Consider the following 20779-nt stretch of genomic DNA (forward strand, 5'->3'; position numbering starts at 1 on the left):
TCAATGAGCAGTAATATTTTGAAAGAAATTCTTTTTCTGAGCAGTAGGTCTCAATGGTGGGCTTAAAATATTCAGTAAACCATGTTATAAACAGATGGACTATCATCCAGGTTTTGTTTTACATTTCTAAAGCACAGACAGAGTAGATTTAGCATATTTTTTAAAGGCTGTACGAACTTTAGAATGGTAAGCGAGCATTGGCTTCAACTTAATGTCACCAGCTGCATTAGACCCTAATAAGAGAGTCAGTCTGTTATTTGAAGGCTTTGAAGCCAGTCATTGATCTCTATCAATGAAAATCCTAGATGGCATCTTCTTCCAATAGGCTGTTGCATCTGCATTGAAAATCTGTTGTTTAGTGTAGCCACCTTCATTAATTAGCTAGATCTTCTGGATATCTTGCTGCTTCACCTTGCACTTTTATGTTACGGAGAGGCCTTCTTTTCTTATACTCAATGCTTTTCTTCTGCAGCTTTTTCACCTCTCTCAGCCTTCATAGAACTGAAGAGAGTTAAGGCCTTGTTCTGGATTAGGCTTTGGCTTAAGGGAATGTGTCTGATTTGATCTTCTATCCAGATCACTAAATTTTTTTCCATTTCAGCAATAAGACTGCTTTGCTTTCTAGTTCATGTGTTCACTGGAGTAGAACTTTTAATTTCTTTCAAGAACTTTTCTTTTGAATTCACAACCTCGCCTTTTGGCTCTAGAGGCCTAGCTTTCAGCTTATGTTGGCTTTTCAACGTGCCTTTCTCACTAAGCTTAATCATTTCTAGCTTTTGATTTAAAGTGAGAGACATGTGACTCTTCCTTTTACTTGAACACTTTAGAGGACATTGTAGAATTATTAATTGGTATAATTTCAATATTGTTGTGTCTCAGGAAATAGGGAAGCCTAGGGAGAGGGATAGAGATGGAAAAATGGCTGGTTGGTAAACTGGTCAGAACATATACAACATTTATTGATTAAATTTATTATATGAGCATGGTTCATGGTGCCCCAAAAATAATTACAATGGTAACATCAAAGATCATCGATCACAGATCTGAATAACAAATAATGAAAAAGTTGAAATATTGCAAGAATTACCAAAATGTGACAGAGACACAAAGTGAGCAAATGCTATTGGAAAAATGACACTGATATACTTACTTGATGTAGAGTTGCCACAAATATTCAATTTGTAAAAAACACACTATCTGTGAAATGCAATAAAGCAAAGTGCAACAAAATGAAGTATGCCTGCATATGGAGTGAAGTTGGCATCCAAATTCATTCATTTGCATATGGTTATCCAGATATCCCAGCACCATCTGTTAAAGAGACTATTTTTCCCCATTGAATGGTCTTGGTATCCTTGTCAAAAATCAACTGGCCATAGATATTTGGGTTTCTTTCTGGGCTCTATTCTTTCCATTGGTCTATATGTCTATCCTTATGTTTGTACCTCACTATTTTGGTTAACGTCGCTTTGTAATAAGTTTTGAAATCAAAACACGTGCATCCTCCATCTTTTCCTTTTCCAATATTGTCTTGACTGTTTGAGGCCCCTTGCAATTCCATATGAACTTGAGGATCAGTTTATCCATTTATGTAACAAAGGCCATTGGAATTTTTATAGGGGTTGCAATGAATATGTAGATCACTTTTGAGAGTAGTGCATTTTAGTTGTGTGGGCTTTTAATCTGTGAACTTAGAATACCTTTCTATTTAATTAGGTCTTTAATTTCTTTCAGCATTGTTTTTGTAGTTTTTAGTGTACAAGTCTTTTACCTCCTTGATTAAATTTATTACTCGTATTTTATTCTTTTGGATGTTGTAGTAAAATAATTGTTTTATTTCCTTTTTAGATTATTCATTGCTGGTATATAGAAACCATTGATTTTTGTGTATTGATCTTGTGACCTACAACTCCATTGAATTCATGTATTAATTTTTTTGGTGGATTCTTTGGGATTTTCTCTATGTAGAATCACGCCATTTGCAAATAGGGATAGATTTACTTCTTCCCTTCCAATTTGGATGCCTTTATTTCTTTTTCTTGAATAATTGCTCTCTCTAGGATTTCCAGTACAATGCTGAATAGCAGTGATGATATTAGGCATCCTTGTCTTATTCTTGACCTTAGAGGGAAAGCTTTCAGTCTTTTATCATTGAATGTTACATGTAGATTTTTCACGAATATATTTTTTATGTCAAGGGAGTTCCCTTCTATTCCTGTTTTGCTGAGTATTTTATCATAAAAAGAAGTTAAATTTTGTCAAGTGCTTTTTCTACAATCAATTGAGATGGTCATGCGGGTATTTTTCCTTTGTCATAATAATATGATATATTACATGGATTATGTTGAACCACCCTTGTATTTCTGGGATAAATCCCACTTTATCCATGGTGTTTAATCCTTTTTTAAAAAAATATTGTATGTACGTATGTATGTATGTATGTATGTATTTTAGAGAGAGAGAAAGAAAGAGAGAGTGCCTGAGCAGGGGTAGGGGGAGGAGCAGAGGGAGAGGGAGAGAGTGAATCTGAAGTAGACTCCATGCCAAGCTTGGAGCTTGCCACTGGGCCTGATCCCACCCCGAGATCACAACCTGAGCTGAAATCAAGAGGATGCCCAAGACTGAGTCACCCAGGTGCCCCAGTGTTTAATCCTTTTAATGTGCTTTTGGTGTATGTTTTTTGTTTTGTTTTGTTTTATTTTGTTTTGGTTTTTTTTGGCTGATTTATTTATTTATTTATTTATTTATATTTATTTTTAATGTTTTTTTTTAATCATATTATGTTAGTCACCATACAGTACATCCCTGGTTTTTGATGTAAAGTTTGATGATTCATTAGTTGCATATAACACCCAGTGCACCATGCAATACATGCCCTCCTTACTACCCATCACCACCCTATCCCCTTCCCCGACCCCCCCTCCCCTCTGAAGCCCTCAGTTTGTTTCTCAGAGTCCATAGCTTAATGTGCTTTTGAATTTGGCTTGCCAGTAATTGTTGAGGAATTTTGCATCGTAAGGAATACTGCTCTGTAGTTTTCTTGTGATAGATTTGTCTGGCTTTGGTGTCAGGGTAATGCTGATCTCATAGAGTAGATCAGGAAACTTTTCCTCCTCTTCTATTTTTTGAAAAATTTTGAGTAAAACTGTTAATTCTTCTTTAAATGTAGAATTGCCCAGTGAAGCTTTTTGGTGCTGAATTTATTTTTATTTTAATTAATGATTCAATTTCTACTTGTTATAGGTCTATTGAGATTTTTCCATTTCTTCTAGAGTAAGCCTTGGTAATGTGTGTGTTTCAGGAATGTGTCCATCTCATCTCATTATTTGTTGGCATACAAATGTTCATAATATTCTCTTATAATTCTTTTAATTTCTGTAAGGTCACTTCCGATTTTATTTACATCTTCACTTTTTTTTAATCGATCTAAAGTTATGAGAATTTTTAAATATTAATGTCTCTTGGCTGTAATCTTTATTATTTCCTTCCTTGCTGGTTTGGGATTTAGTTTGCTCTTTTTCTACTTCCTTAAGGTATAAAGTTAAGTTGTTGATTTGAGAAGTCTTCTTTTTTAGTATAATCATTTACAGTTATGAATTTCCCTCTTAGCACCGCTTTCACTCCATTCCATTCCTTTTAGTATGTTGTGTTTTCATATTCATGTTTCTCAATGTATTGTTTTGGGTTGAATTATGTCCCCCGCAAAAAAGAAGCAAAGTCTAACCCCCAGTACCTCAGAATAAGACATTGTTTGGAAATAAGGTCTTTACAGAAAAATTATAATGTCATTAGGGTGATCCTAATTTAATATGATTATTAAAAAAGGGGAAATTTAGACACAGAGACAGACATGGGCAGGAGGAAGAGACATGAAAGTGCCACTTGATTTTTATGGTCTCTAGCATGTTTTGAAATCAGGAACTGTAAGGCCTTCACTTTGTTCTTTCTCAAGTTTACTTTGGCTATTCTGGATCTTTTGTGGTTCTATATGAATTTTAGGATTTTCTTTTTCTATTTCTGCAAAAATGTCATTAGAATTTGAATCTGTAGATGCTTTGGGTAGTATAGACATTTTAACAATATCGTCTTCCAATTCACAAACACAATATCTTTCCATTTATTTGTATCTTCTTTTAGCAATGTTTTGTAGTTTTCAGGGTAAAAATTACGTCCTCAGTTTATTGCTAAGCATTTCATCCCTTTATCCTAATTGATGATAAAGTAAATGGGATTTTAATTTCCTTTTCAGATTGGTTATTGTTAGTGTATAGAAACACAATTGATTTGTATACATGTAAAATCTTGTTTCTGTTTCTCTAGAGAACCCTGACTAAACACACATGGCATTCTCAGGTACTTGTGAGCATAATTTTTATTCGTTATTTTATTTCCAGAACTGAGTGTGGAGTACCTGGCACATTGCAAGAGCTTAAGATATTAGTGGACTTGAAAGCACTCATGATCAGACATTCTTTTGCTCTCTGTAAAGAAAGAGGAGCGTTCATTTTCTTCTCCCTCTCATCCTTAGCCAAATTTTAGCAAAAGCCCAACTTATAAGAGGGATGAAGGCATAGACAACATCTTTGATAATTAGCTTGAGAACAGGAAAGAAGGCTCTAATTGGTCTCTTTCATTTCCTATAAACTGGCAACTGTTAGCAGAGTAAAGAATAAAGAAATGTATATATGAGTGACTGTGGTGTGGAAGAGATTTAGGGAAAAATTAGCTATTGAAGTCTGAAACATTCAGGAAAAGAGCGTTTGAAGAGTACTTCAGGTAAGTTAGAGGAAGGACTAGGGAGAAAAGGCCTAATGTTTGAACTCACTGGATACGAAAGGTGGAAGAAAAAACAAGTTACTGAAGGGACAGAAAACATGGGGTTTTCTCTTTACCTGGGAGACTTTTAGCACCCAGAATAGCTTTAAAAAACTAGGGTTAACGTACCTTTACTTAGAGAAAAATAGTATAATCACTTTCTCTAAATTTAACCAATGAATGCATTATTTAGTTTGAATTTTCTCAATGTTGTGGTCACTCTCTCCCTTGGTTTCTTCTTATTCCTTAGCTAGGAAAAGCAATTTTCTTTCCTTTCTTTTGGACATAATTTGAGTTGGCCCTAAACCTTTTCAGAGGCCATTCTTGATTGGAGTGCCCTTCACATCTACTCTAACAAATTATACCACTCCTCTTTTTGTCTCATATATTCAGTGGTACTTTGTGTCTGTAAATATCTGATTCAGACCTTGACTGAAGTAAAGAAAAAATGTATTTCAAAGCTGAATCTGTAACCTCTTTAGAGCACTGTCCATTCATTACGCTATAATAGCCAAGAGTTTGTGAATATTATTATCTATTTTGTTCCAACCAATTTTTTAAAAGATTTATTTATTTGAGAGAGAGAGAGAGAGCAGGGGGAGGGGCAAAGGGAGAGAGAGAGAGAGAATCCTAAGCAGACTCCTGCTGAGCACGGGGCCCAATGGGGGACTCGGTCTCAGGACCCAAGATCACCACCCCAGCAAAAATCAGTCCCACGCTGAACCAACTGAGCCAGCAGGCACCCCTGTTCCAACCAATTTATATTCAATTTTTTTCTTTTTTTTATTTCCCTTTATTGCACTTACTGAAGTGCAAATTCCTTCCATTAACTTGAACCATTAACTTGGGAAACTGTCAACACTTCGTATTATGCCTATTCTCTGGGGATGTGTAAAAACAAAACAAAACAAAACCATTATCATCGTTTAACAAACACTCAGAAGAGTACCAGGCACATAGTATGTACTCCACAATTATTTGGTGTCTGAAGGAGTTAAGGTGACATTTATAAAAGCAATACTGTTATGTGGAAAAAGAAAACCACCTTTGAATTACTAGCAGCTATTTAATTGTGCCAGTCCTTTCTTGTTTCAACAGAGGAACACGAATTGAGGACTTATTCTTTAATTCTGGAAGATTCAACATTGTGTCTTAAAGAATTCATTAGTTGAACGTAAGCCTCCAGATCTCGTTCTACAGTACTTCAGTCAAAAAATTTACCACCTCCAAGTTTTAGTCTGTGAACGTTCCCTGGCCGGGAGCTAGGCATTGCTTTTTGCTCACTCAACTGGAATCCACTTTGGCCGTTTTCATTCAACCATCACTTCACAACATGCCCCCCTCTCCCCGGTGTCCTCTCACCCCAAACCACAGGCAAACCAACCAGGAAACCACAATTCCTCCAGCTTCTTGGAGAGTGCAACCCTAACTTTGAGGCCACAAGACACGTTTTTAACCACACGGTTTCCTTCCTCTAGCCCGATTGGGTTTTGTCCGGACAATATTCTGCTGTCGCAAAACGCGCCTGTCTTCTCGAAGCCGACAACCGTAGCGTCGGGCCCCTGCGGCCACGGAAAACTACGAGAAAAACCGCCTTTTCCTCCAAACTCCTACAAGTACTTCGTTAGCTCCTGAGCGGTCTAGAAGCCACGCCCCGCGGCTTTGGCGCCGCGGTGTGCGCATGCCTGGTGCGCGCCGCCTGCCCCTGCCGGGCGCCCGTTCCGCCTTAGTTCCCCGCGGCCCCGGCGCGCGGCGCGCGGCTGGTTTCCTCCCCCACCGCGCCCCGCCCGGTCGTTTGCCGGCGCGCGCACCTCCTCAGGCGGGTGGGCCTCAGAGTCCGGAGGCTTCGAGCGAAAGTCGATTGGCTGACGTGGTGGCCGCGCGTCGGGCCTCAGAAACTCTGGGCGAGCGCGCAGAGTCGGCTCCTCAGGCAGTGCCAGGCACATCTCAGGTAAACAGGTAGGCTGGGAGGTTTCGGCGACCGGAGAAAAGGAGGGGGTGGGCTTAGATCCAGCCCTGGAATTTCCGGCCGCAGCCTCCTTGGCGCAGGAGAAGGGGCTGCGCGGAGTCTGCACCCGGTGAATCTGCACTCCCGCACGGCCGGGAATGATGGGGCTCACGCGAAGGTCAGCGTCGTGGGATCCGCAGGTCCTCTTTCTGGGCATAATTTCGGCATCCTCCCGTTTCCTCTGACAAGAGTTCAGCAGCTGAGCATTTATTCAAGGGTGTAGCTTTTTGTTTGCTTTTTCCTTAAGTGGCGGTTAGTTGGAGAGTTCAGGTCCTGGCTCAACCTGTGATTGACTGTGTGTGTGTCCTTGAGAGTCACTTAATCATCGTGTGTTTCAGTTCTCACACTTGTAAGTTTCAGCAAAGAATGCGATGCTTCCTTAGGCACAGAGAGCCGTGCTGTAGAAAGATGAAATTAGAATTTTTGGGTTCACAGTGTTTCTGAGCCCAAATCTCTGGAAGGTGGTACCACCCAGCAGTATTTGTGAAGTATTTTAAGCTCCAGGGATGGAAGGAACTACATAAACACAGGTAGCAGCAATATTAGGCAGGATGGTAGAAAGAAAAAAAATCCTTTTCTCCCGACAAAAGCAGGCTTTTTAAAAAAGCTCCTTTGAACATATTATGCAGATTAAATCACTGTGGCAGTAGACAAAGTTAAACCAAAACAAAGGGCCAAACAAAACCACATTTCAGCGTCGCGCCACCCTCCAGGTAACTTTAACATACTATCATAAATTATTGGCTTTTCAAAGTTTCTCCTTGGGATTAGTGTGGTACTAACCGAAAATGACAGTTATGTAATCATTTGGGTATCCTGTGCAATAGTATACCAAGAAAATTTATTAAAGCGACTTCTACGTAAGATAACAAGTTAAGATACCTCATTGATGAAATATAATGATGGCAAGTCAGAAAAATGAAAGGGGGATGTACACAATTATCTTTTAAAGGCATAGGTTTTATTAAAATCTTTTTAGTGTGTTAATTTTTAGGGTATAATATAGAGAAAACCGTATAAATCATAAGCGTACAACTCATTGAATGAACATGAACATATTCATGTATTCAGAATCAAGAAGGAGCATTACTTGCATCTTAGAAACCCCACTTTGTATGACCCATTTCCGAAGGTAACTTTTATGTTGATTTCTAAAGTCATCTATGAATTTACTATTATTGACTTTATATAAATGGAATCATACAGTAAATAGTCCTTTAAGTCTCACTTTGTTCAATATTGTATTTGTGAGATTTATACAAGTTTTGTAGCAATATTTCTTATAGTATTCCATCTAGTTTCTGATTATTATGAATACGGCTTCTATGAACGTTTTATAAGTACCATTGACCCTCGAACAACATGTATTTGGACTGTAGGGTCCACTTATGCATGGATTTTTTTCAATAAATACAGTACACTACTGTAAATGTATTTGTTCTTCCTTATGATTTTCTGAAAATTTTCTTTTCTCCGGCTTGTTTTATTGTAAGAATATAGTATATAATACATGTACAAAATGTGTATAAATAGACTTTATGTTATTGATAAGGCTTCCAGTCAACAGTAGGCTATTAGTAGTCAAATTCTTAGGGAGTCAAAAGTTAAAGTTGGATTTTTGTGTGGGATTGGTGCTTCTAATTCCTTTGCTATTCAAGGGTCAATTGTATTTTGGTGAATATACACACACACACACACACACACACGCACGCACACACACACATTTCTGTTGGATATACATATACATATTGGTGAAATGGCCATATTATAAGGTATGCAGGTATGTATTTTTGGTACACACTACCAAAAATATTTTTCAAATTAGTTGTGTCAACACTCCTGTTAGCATTGTTTGAGAATTCTGGCTCCTCCAAAAGCTTGCACACTTAGTGTTGTCTTTTTCATTTTAACCATTCTGGTGGATTTATAGTGATGTCATATTGGGGTTTTTCCCTCATTTCCCTAAAGACTAATGATATTTAATACCTCTTCATATATTTATTGATCATTTAGATATCCTTTATTTCAGGGGTCATTAAATTTTTCTATAAGGGGTCGGATAGTAAATATAGGCAGTCCTTGCTTTGTAGTTTAATTTAGTGCAGTACTGTGTAAAGCTAGGACTGCTTGTATTTTCAGCTTTGCAGATCATATAGAGCCTCTGTTGTATTTTCTTCCTTCCTTTCCTTGCTTCTTTTTTTCTTTCCTTCTTTCTTTTTTGCCTGCCCACTTATTTGCTTGCCTTCCCTCCCTCTCCCTCTTTTCCTCCCTCCTTTCTTTCATTCTTGTTTCATAGATTGCTAAGACCTACTATGTTGAAAAATGACTGTTCAAAAATGACAGTTCAAGGGCACCTGGGTGGCTTGGTCAGTTAAGCGTTTGGCTCTTGATTTCAGCTCAGGTCATGATCTCAGGGTGATGGGATCAAGCCCCATGTCAGGCTGCTGCTCAGCAGAGAATCTGCTCAACATTCTCTCCCCTTCTGCCCCCCCCCCCCACATGTGCACTCCTGCATGCTCTTTCTCTCTCAAAGAAATGAATAAATCTTTAAAAATAAATGACAGCTCAATCTTTAGCCCCTTGGTGGTGGTGAAATTATTGAGAGGGGCTACATTGAAAAAAAATCTAAATACATAATAGTATTAAATATTGTGTGCTGTAATGTTTTGAGATTAAGTAATAGTATTAAGCAGCATGTGCTATAGCGTTTTGGAGTTAAATTTGAAATCTCTAAGCATACTTTTTTTGCTTCTTACCAGTTTTACCTCAAAGCTAATTAGAGAGCTGTTTCAGTCTTCTCTAAGCTGTTCTTATTTCTTCTACTTTTTGTCATCCCTTTAAAGCTGATGAACAGAAAGGAGGTAAAAGGTGAGAAAAGAAAGGAGAATACAACCCTTTTCTGATATTCTGATATCTGATAGTCCCTAAAGGCTAGGAAGGGATGAATACCCAAACAGTTCTGGACACTTAGAGTAAAAAAGTATAAAAAGCATAAAATACTTTCTGCAGTACTTTGACTGTCTTTTGAGCTGTTCCATTGCGGGATGGCTCGATTAAAATTTGTATCTACCTGATTGAGTATGCCCATAAGTTGGAAGGTGATAATAGTGTCTTGTGCCATGAAACTCAGCTGTGGCATCCCTGCCCATAGTGGAGGTCCTCTCTTCTTTAGATGCCCCATTGGTCTGTCTAGTTCATCTTCTCTTACTTTGGGCCCCCTGCCCTTCACTCAGTACCAAAAAATATCAAAAAAACTTCTGAAAGTGTCAGAACTTTCTTTGACTACTATTTTAGCCTATGTTAACATTTTTAGCTAACGATTTCTTTTTTTTTAGGTGGTTTATAGAAGTGAATTTAGGAATGTATTTAGATATATGCTAATACTAATGACAGACTTAGGGGTAATCTCCATCAACTTGATATTTTCTTTGAGATAGATAATTGAGTTTTTCATCGTTCTTACTTGATTGTTATGCAAACACAGATTTATGATAAGCCATTAGGCCTAGCTTCTACCACCAACCACTTTTGTCCTTAAGCCTTTCTTAAATAGAAATTCTCGATCCAGTTATGCATTTCTATACATTTGTTTATACACACATATTCATACATATTTTGACAAATACAGATACTTTACTGGCCCCACAAAAAAATTGTACTTATATGCATTATTTTCACCATGCTTCTTGAACCAGTGTTGGAGACATTACAAATTACTATGGTTGGTAAAGGGTATAAGGTAGACCTCATATAGAAACAAATAGGGTATTTATGTAGTACAAATGTTTCATGGTACTGGACCCTGACTGATAGGGATATATCTATCAGTCCAGAGGTTGTCATTAGCTTCCTAGAGTACCTACTCCCCTGGACATTGCCTGCATCATATTGTCATTGTTGACCTCTGGGACTTTGTATTTTCCAGGATTCCAGTGGGGACAAATCTTGCCTTTTCTGTTGCAGTTTCTATTTTTAGACACTTCATTTAGGTTATATTTAATCTTGGTTTCTTTAAGGTGACTATATTTCTCTGCTACAGTCTATTTATTTGTTGCTTTTATACTTCCCTTTCCAGCGAGTCTATTACTAGTATGTCTAAATATCTGGGACTGGGGATGGACAGAGGATAGCTCATTTTCATCTCACAGGCCACCTACAGAGATAGCTTTAGGGTTGATAAGAGAAAAAGGTAAAGCATAACATCAATTTTTGCTGCTCTTGTGAGTTCTGTGTTATTATTCTCAACTTCCTTTTCTGTTTCTTGGATTTTGATACTGTTTTAAAGGGGATGGGGCAGATTAAGGACATTTATTGCAAAAGCAACATGCTATATAGTGCAAAGAGCACTGGGCATAAGTGTGGTTTACTACTTTTCTGTATTAACCTTTCTTGAAATTTGGCTCTTTTGTAAAATGAGGCATTTAGACCAAATATCTCAATCCTTGGTAATTCTTTCCAAAAGACATGGTAGAGAAGCACAGAGTTTAGAATTTAGATGATCCTAGAGGTCATTTAGGCTATTATCTCAGGTTTTCTCAGAACACTGAGGCCTTGAGAGATTGTATTTAGTCACATAGTTTTTAGAATCCAGTTCTCCTGACTTATTCCAGTTGCCTTTTCTGTATGCTACTTTGTAAGAACCAGCCGCCTTTTTTTTTTTTTTAAGATTTTATTTATTTGACAGAGACACAGTGAGAGAGGGAACACAAGCCAAGGGAGAGGGAGAAGCAGGCTTCCTGCTGAGCAGGGAGCCTGATGTGGGGCTCGATCCCAGGACCCTGGGATCATGACCTGAACTGAAGGCAGACGCCTAACGACTGTGCCACCCGGGTACCCCAAGAGACAGCCTTCTAAGATAACCCTGGTATTCATCCTCTTGTGTAATCCTTTTCCGTTGAGGGTAGACTACCGAGAGGCTCACTCCTAATAGGATATGACAAAGGTAGTGGGATGTCACTTAAGAGATTATGTTAAAATAGACTATAACTTCCTTTTTGCCGGCCCTTTTTTGCTTGCTCACTTCGATGAAGCTATCTGGTTGCTATATCATAAGCTGACGTATAGAAGGACCCACCTGTCGAGGAATTGAGGGGAGCCTTTGACCAATAGCCCGCAGAGAAAGTTTAGTAACGCCCTGGGAACTGAATCCTGCCAACAACCACTGAGTGAAGTTAGAAGATCTTGTCCCAGTTAAACCTTGAAATGACTGTAGCCCTGTTGATGCCTTGATTACCACCTCGTGAGAGACCCTAAACTGGAGGACCTAGCTAAACAACACCAGATGCCTCAGGAACTGAGATAACAAATGTGTGTTGTTTTAACCTGCTAAGTTTTGGGGTAATTTGTTTAGCAGCAACAAATGGGTAATAAACTGCTCTTAGTAATTTTTAAATTTTAATAAAAAAAATTGTTAATAAAGGAAATAGTTCACCCTGAAGTTTTTGTGAACATAACTTTAGTCAGTTTTTATCATTTTAGACATATTTGGGAATATGTTATTTTTACTCTTTAAAAATGAAAATATTAGGGGCTCCTGGGTATCGCAGTCGTTAAGCATCTGCCTTCAGCTCAGGGCGTGATCCCGGCGTTCCGGGATCTAGCCCCACATCGGGCTCCTCCGCTGGGAGCCTGCTTCTTCCTCTCCCACTCCCCTGCCTTGTTCCCTCTCTTGCTGGCTGGCTCTCTGTCAAATAAATAAATAAAATCTTTAAAAAATAAAAATGAAAATATCAATCATTTGTTCTGTATTTGTTTTAGTTAGAACTTAATTACCATGTATTTGTTTGATCTCAAAACTGGCAACAATAAAGAGATAATTACTTTGAAAGTTGAGAATTACTACTTTGGTTGAAGGTTCCACTGAACTGGATGATTGATGAGACAAATTTACCATAGAACTCCTTTTGGCAGTTGACAGGAGCACCTTTGATTCAGCTATTGTCTGTATTGAAGGTGTTTTTAATTTAGATTGTTTACTGTTTGGGATGTATATACTCACGTCATCTACTCTTGTTTATCTGTAGTTTTGCATTATGGTGATTTTATTGTATATAAATACTGTTTTGAGAATTGCCTTTAATATTCCTGGATTTATAAGTTTTGGAAGCTACTAGAATACAACAGGGATTATTTTGCTGGAACCCTTAATCCTGAATCTTGTTTTATTTTCTGTTGAGGTATATACCAACAACGCCTCTTCATAATTTTATCTTGGGAATTTTGCTGCTGTGGAATAAGTGTTGAAAAACTGAAAAAAATGAATAAATAAATGATAAAGATCAGTGAACTTGTAAAACACTTTATTGTGAAATGTAATAAATGTGAAGAAAAGGAAATAAAATATATGTGGACGTTCAATGAATAAAAAGTTAACACCCATGTAACTACCATCAAAATATCTTGAATAATCATTGAAATGTTTAAGTCCTTGCTTTGTATATGGTTTTGTTTTTTTCTTAATGCTGTGTGAATATGAGTGTGCATGTGTGTGAGAGAGAGACAGAGAGATGTGAATTCTTTGGTCTGTGCAATGCTTTATGTGTCTGTTAGGTGAAGTTTGTTAATGCTGTTGTTAAAATCTCTTTCCTTACTGATTTGTGTGCGTGTGTGTATGTGCGCATGCATGTGATTGATGAACTGCTAAATACTGAGAATTTGCAGTATGTTAAATCTCTGTGTAATCATGCATGTATTTCTCCCTGGTAGTTCTATCATTTTTTATTTATTTTGAAGTCATGTTATTAGAAACATATAGCTTTATAACCAGTCTGTCTTATGAATTGAACCTTTTTTTTCCCCCACTAAGAAGTGTTCCTTTTTATCTCTAGTAATGCCTTTTGTTTTAAAGTCTAGTCTGATTTTTTAAAAACTTTATTTTGAAATAGTTTTATACTTACTGAAAAGTTGCAGCAATAGTAGAGAGTTCCTGTAAATTCTTCATCCTACTACTGTTCACACAATGCATTATCATCGTACAAGGACCAAAACCAAGAAATGAATATTGTCACAATATTATTCACTATATTATACACTTTATCCAAATATCACTGTTTTTTCCATTAATTTTGTTGTTGTTGTTCTATCCAATCCAGATCCTGTGTTGCATTTAGTTGTTGCGTTTCCTGAGTCTTCTCCCATCTGTGACCTCTTTTGAATTTTGATATAGCTATGTCAGCTTTCTTTTGGTTAATGTGTGCATAGAATTGGATTTTAAAAATTCAGTGGGACATCTTTGTCTTAGAATTGGAGCATTTGGTAACTGGATCATTAAATCCATTCATATTTTGTATTATTCCATTTTCTATTTTCAGTTATGGCAATTACATATGCTCTACCATTCTTTTGTAGAAACTCTTGCATCTTGGAATGTGTCTTTTCAGACCTTTATGCATTTTCTTACATGTATATATATAGCCAAACACATGGTTTGGTTTGTTTGCTTTTTTATTTTAATATAATAATGGTAATGTTTTATTATTTTACAACACTCCTTTCATTTAGTAATATTTTATATATCTTTCTATGTCAGTGTATATTCTACACATATATATAGTACTTATACATATATACCATAGTTTGTTTAACCAGACCCTAACTGGTAGACATTTATGCTGTTTCTGATTTTCTTAATGGTATAAACAGCACTGTCTTATATATTCTTGTATGTGTAATTTTGCACCCTTTGCTAGAACATAGATTTCTAGAAGTAGAATTATGGAATCAGAGTTTGCACATGTAAAGCTCTAATTGACATTGTGGGATGTTCTTGTTATTTTTTAATGGCATAGCTTTTATAAAAACAATATATGCTTATTATAAATTCTTTCAAGCAACATAAATAAACAAAAAGGTGATGGTGAAACATTACCGCAAATTCTAGTACCCAACCAAAACAACCCTCATTAAAAATCAGGTGTATAGCAGTCTGTTTCTGTTCCTAAGAGTTCTCAATATTTAAAAACAAACAAACAAAAGAGCCTACCTGTAGGCACATGTTTGTGAAATTTCACAACACCAAGAATGAAAAAAACAGAAATCTTGAAGGTTTCCAGAGAATACAAAAATAGAAAAAAGAATCGAACGTATTAATATCAGTCTTGACCAGAATCGTGGCTATTTAACAATGACGTATGGGAATGGAACAAAGGTGTTTTTAGGGGTGCCTGGGGTGGCGCAGTCAGGTAAGCATCCTATTCTTGGTTGTGGCTCAGGTTGTGATCTCAGGGTCATGAGATGGAGCTGCCAAGGGGCTCGGCACTCAGCGTGGAATCTGCTTGGAATTCTCTCTCCCTCTGCCCCTCCTGCTTGTGTGCTCTTTCTCACTCTCTCTCTCTCTCTCTCAAATAAATCTTTTAAAAAAAGATATTTTTAAACCTGGAAATCCTCAGAAGTTATGCTCAAGCAAAATAAATAAGTGAAAGAAAGGCCTGGAACGTAGGAAACAGTAACTCTAACCCAGAGCACAGTGAAATGATGTTCTAGGAGGGACAGCTATATAGCTGGCCTAGAGAACATATGGTGCAGATTTAAGGAGAAGCCCCCTCATGAAGGAGGTTTTCAGGAGAGAAAGAGGATTTCAGAGGTACATAACTTCAGAGCCTGGAGTTTTCTCTGTTGGGAGGTTTTTTAAAACTATGAATTCAATTTTTCCTCCCCTACTATGTCTATTTCATTATTTGTGTATTTTTATTTTAAATAATGTTTTGATTTTAGGAAGTAATTTCTTATCAAGTATGATCTAATATCATGTAATTTTATGTTATGATGCTTGGATATAAGTGGTCATCACATAATTAGAAAAATTTTTGTATTCTTACTCTACTTCTTGGGTGGAATTTGAAGGGTAATTTTTTACAGATGCTATTTGCATTCAGGTGTTAAAATGTTTTTTTGCATTAAGTCTCAACCATATACATATAACCTAAAAAATTTTAAACATTTAAGTTTGTTCATTTTAATGAAGTATTTTCTGAATTATGACATATCTCTTCTTTAAGCAGCATGTCTTGATACTAATTAGTACTGTAATACTTTTATTATCTTTTAAATTTAATGTAAATCAAAGCCATTTCCTTAATATATGTCAAACAGCTTATTACCAGCATGGGAGCTACAGATACTGTGTGATATAGCATATGATATCCCAAAGTAGAACATTTTATTCAGTGGCATGAGCTCGCACAGTGGGCAAGATTATTGTAATTCATTTGGGTAGGTGAACAGTAATTTAGGAAGTTCACATACAAAAACTCACTGTCAGTGAGTTTCTTTGTGATTCTTTACTGGTAAGAAACTCAGTTTAGGATATCATTAGCTTATTTCTACTGTCTTTATTTCCTGCCGGTGACTAATTTACATCTTAGTTTAAAGTAAAATCTACGTACACATCTTTAAAATGCCTGTATTTTTGTTAGCCATTTTAGAATTAAAATCTCAAAATATTTGGTCACGTGATTACCAACCAGTTGATTCTAAAAGCTCATGTTTGCTCTACGTGCAAATATACCTTAAGAATTACAGAAATTAAATATTTTCTTCATTAAAGTTTTTTTGAACAGTTTCTCTTTTAAAATGTGTTCTTTTAGGAATTACTTTATGAAAAGCAAAAGATTGTATTTATTTGCCTATTAGTGGATAAAAATTTAGACTAATATATAACACGCCACATTTAATAATGAGATTTCAAAAAAGCTGCCACAAAGATATTCCTTCTAGTGCTTTTTGTAACAGGAAATAATGATGTTGCCATCCAGTGGAGTGTTAGTCAGTAGTTAGTGAAGCATTTTGAAGAAAAATGCCTATGATATATTATTGTGAAAAAATTAAATATGTGTAGACTTTGATTACACATATAAATATGTAAAAAAATGACAAAGGGAACACACTAAAATTTTAAGAGTATTTTATATTTTGGTGGTGAATGTAACGGGTGATCTTTTTTCCTTCTTTCTACTTTTGTTTTAGTGTATTTTGGACTATTTTCCAAGAGATGAGGTCATTTGGGCAGTACCTAGAATTTGTGTCTCAGTGGGTTTTTTTCCTATCATCAGTGAATTTTTTACCAAATCAAGAATTCAGCATCATTTGACATTAACATTGGATCAGCTCCGACTTCTCCTAATGATAATGGATTTATTGTAATCTGTTTATACCAGAATATAATGATTTTTATGCCCTTTGAAATCTTCCAAGTGAGTTGTCAAAAGGTAACGTAATGTACTTATTACTTAACTTATGTACTTAAGTAATGTACTTACTTAAATGTAAGTAATTAGAAAAATGTTTCCTGTTGTTTTTGAGAAGGTTTAAAGAATGACTACTAACTTTAAGATCTTTTGGCTGTACCACCTTCCCTTCCCCAGCTTTTAACTGGACCTAATTTTTACTTTCTCCATATGGTGTCTTCCCTACAAATTTAGACTCTATTTCCAGTTTCTCTTCAGTGTGTGAGAACTTTGTCCAAATGTTTTGACAGTTCATAAGGCTCTAACTGTTCCAGCTCCTTTACTTCAGACCTTTTGCACCCTAATTGCTTGCTGAGAGCATACCTGCTGGTTATAGTGATTCTCATGACTTTTAGATATCACGTTGCTCCCTATTGTTTCCTTCTCCTCCTCCGTGCACACATGCTGGATATCATGCAGGTCTCATAGTTGTTGGTGTTGTATGTTGGTATTTACCTAGTTTTGTGGTAGATATTTTGTTTATGGTTTCATTTTGGTATCCTGGTTGCTCTGTTTTTATAAAGATAGTTGGGAAGATTTAAAAACTGCTGATTCCACCACAGTCTTCCCAGAATCTTCCTGGCTTTTTTGCAAAGTTAAATTTACTCAATTTAAAGGGTTGTCTTTTTTGAAGGTATGTTCTGCTAAAATGTTCTTTATTTTATGATTATTGAAGGTAGTTGCTTCTATTTTTTAAAGTCATTTATAAAATAAAAACCTATCAACAATTTTTGTTTTGGAAATTTTACTAGCTTGGGAAGTCTAAAATTTTAGTGACTATTGATTTTCTCAATTCCCTATAACAGGAAATTGAAGTGATTTGCCAGAGGCTACAGAGTTGATAAATGCCAGCACCTGTATCCAAATATTCATTTTATGATCCCACAGTAATCAGTCCTGAACTAGTTATAGGAAGTGACTGAGCGAAAGGGAGCTCTGTTTTAAAATCATTTAAAAATGATTAAATCCTTCATCTAATACATGGCTCTTCTGGGTTAGGACTCTCCTGGGTGGTATGAGAAATAATCCCTCCAGGGAGAGTGAAGATACACTTTAGGACAAGTTCCTGATCATCAAGAATTCATTTTCCAGTTGATTCATGACTGTGACCCCTCTTTTTTTTAAAATGCATTCTATGAGAGAAGCTGAAAATGTCTCTGAACATGCTAGGTGGTATGAGAGCTAGAAACTCACAAGGTATATGTATTAGTTTCCTGTCATTGCTGTAACAGACCAACCACCACAAATTTGGTGGCTTAAAACAACATAAATTTATTATGTTACTGTTTAGGAGGTCAGAAATGTGAAATTGTTCCCACAGGGCTGAAATGATGTCAGTAGCACTGCATTCCTTTGTAGATAGTCTCTAAGGGAGACTTTTTCTTACCTTTTCTAGCTTCTAGAGAGGCAGCCTACTGTTTACTTGAAATGGTGCATTTCTTTAAGGAGGTGATCAATTAGCATTTTATAGTCTATTCATATATTCAGTTCTTTGAATTTATGCAGTATATAGTTGACCCTTGAGCAGTGCAAGGGTTGAGGGGACCCCCCCCCAGTTGAAAATTCATATATAACTTTTGACTCTCTAAAAACTTAACTACTAATGGCCTCCTGTTGACTAGAAGCCTTACTGACAACATAAACAGTTGATTAACACATATTTTGTATGTTATGTATATTATATACTGTATTCTTACAATAAAGTAAGGTAGAGAAAAAATGTTATTAAGAAAATCATAACGGGGGCACCTGGCTGGCTTTGTCGATAGAGCACGTGACTCTTGATCTCCAGGTTGTAAGTTTGAGACCCATGTTGGATGTAGAGATTACTTAAAAATAAAATCTTTAAAAAAAGAAAAAAGAAAATCATAAGGAAGAGAAAATACATTTATAGTACTGTACTGTATTTATTAAAAATCTGCTTATGTTTAAACTTGTATTGTTCAAGGGTCATTTGTAGTTTTTTTAATTCAGCCAGTACACAGTCAGTGTCTACCATCTCTGGCCATACCTGGGGTTTGGAATTGGTGATGGCACTGAACTGAGACATGCACGTGGTCTAAAAAAAAATGAAATGTGTGTGAGTGTGTATGTGTGAAAGAGAGTGTGTGTGGGTGTGCATTTTCAGAAGAAGGGATGGGATGAGCTTGGAGTTAGAATTTTAGGAACCACAGAATCACTGATGACGTTTGTTGTTACTGCACCAGGGAGTTCCTGTGGTCAGGATTGGAGGTGGGAGGGTGGAACTCTTTAAGTTGTATATTACGTTAAGAGAGGCTGTGTTGTGCTAATAACCCCCATATCATGACTTAATACAACACAAGTTTAATTCTCACTCATACGGAGTTTGGCTTAGAGGTCAGCATCCCTTTTATCTTGTGATGCCACCATCTCGTATTGGTGCTTACATGGCTCTGCTTCAACCCCATCACATGACCCAGATGTAAAGAAGATTAGGAAATGCATTTTTCCTGCACATTTGGGAATAGGAGCTGCTATGATTATAATCCAACAAGTCTAGGTTTTGGAGAAGAGGTGGAAGAGTAAATGACGATTTACATCTTTTATGAACTGAATGTTTGTGTCTCCCCTTCCCCGCCATGCCCAATTTGTTTGTTGAAACCCTACCCCCTAGTATGATGGTATGGGAGGTGGCAACTTTAGGAGGTAATTAGAATGCAATAAATGTCATGAAGTCTCTACCCTCATTGAATGGGGTTAGTGTCTTTATTAGAGACATGAGGGAGTTTGCTTCCCCCTCTGCTCTCTGCCATGCAAGAATACAATAAGAAATTGGTAGTCTGCAACCCAGGAGAGGACTCTCACTAGAACTCAACCTTGCTGATTCAAACCTGATCTCAGACTTCCAGCCTCCAGAACTGTGAGAAATAAATTTGTTTGTGAGCCATCCAGTCTATGGTATTTTTGTTAAAGCAGCCCAGATGCACTAAGATCTTACTTCTTTCCATTACCTAGTAGGACTTTTGCCTTGCCTTGACATTACCCCATGACACTTGCAGCTTGGGTTATTGCTACTGATTTCTGTATTGGTGAGAGAGACAAGACTTATCCTAATGCAACATGGGGGTAGTAAGAGCCATGCAAATTTTTCTGAAACATGGATGATGTGAAGTTTTTGATGGGTTCCTGGGGGTCCATATTCCCTCCCATTTTTCAGTTTTAACTGAGAAGGAAACAGTTCCATTTCTTGTCCCAATAAATAGAATAAACAGTCCATAGCGCCAGGGTAGGATGATAATTTTTTTTTCTTTTTTTTAGAGTGAGAGAGAGAGCCTGAGAGCACAAGCTGGGGGAGGGGCAGAGGGAGAAGCAGACTCCCCACTGGGCAGGGAGCCAGGAGTGGGATCATGACCTAAGCCAAAGGCAGATGCTTAGCCAACTGAGCCACCCAGGAAGCCGGTGATAATTTTGACAAACCAGTAACTTCGAGTATTTGATAGTGACCAAGGATAGCAGAAAACTTTGTGTTGGATACCTGGGGGTTATGATTCTTGCTTAGCAGGTGGATTCCCTCCCAACTGTTGATGGTATCCTCAGCCATTCCCTTTAGGTCAGGTTGAAGGTTTCAAATAATAATTTAAAAACCATTTTATCAAAGTAAGTACATTGCACCAAATTTTAGCCTCTCATGGCATACAAAAGGAAGAAAAATTTAAAAGAATTCAATTTGATAAAACGAGCACCTCGACCAATAAAGAAGAGATACAATGTT

The 20779-nt window shown here is 36.9% G+C and overlaps 1 protein-coding gene across 13 annotated transcripts in view; it reads left to right on the forward strand.

Moving 5' to 3' along the window:
• The window catches only part of MIPOL1 (mirror-image polydactyly 1), a 357607-nt gene that overhangs the window by 7342 nt on the left and 329486 nt on the right, over positions 1-20779 (forward strand). For 4 of the 13 annotated variants that reach the window (XR_008957207.1, XR_008957208.1, XR_008957210.1 and 1 more), the window contains exon 1: positions 6531-6766. The exons of 1 other annotated variant lie outside the window; for it this stretch is intronic. The gene's annotated coding sequence lies outside the window, so the exon portion shown is untranslated. Of the gene's footprint in view, positions 1-6529; positions 6775-16781; positions 17029-20779 lie in introns of those variants that run through there. 8 more of the 13 variants (XR_008957206.1, XR_008957209.1, XM_048220508.2 and 5 more) reach the window with 5 other exon arrangements.

The sequence above is a fragment of the Ursus arctos genome, unplaced genomic scaffold (assembly GCF_023065955.2).
Source record: "Ursus arctos isolate Adak ecotype North America unplaced genomic scaffold, UrsArc2.0 scaffold_37, whole genome shotgun sequence".
NCBI classification, from domain to species: domain Eukaryota; kingdom Metazoa; phylum Chordata; class Mammalia; order Carnivora; family Ursidae; genus Ursus; species Ursus arctos.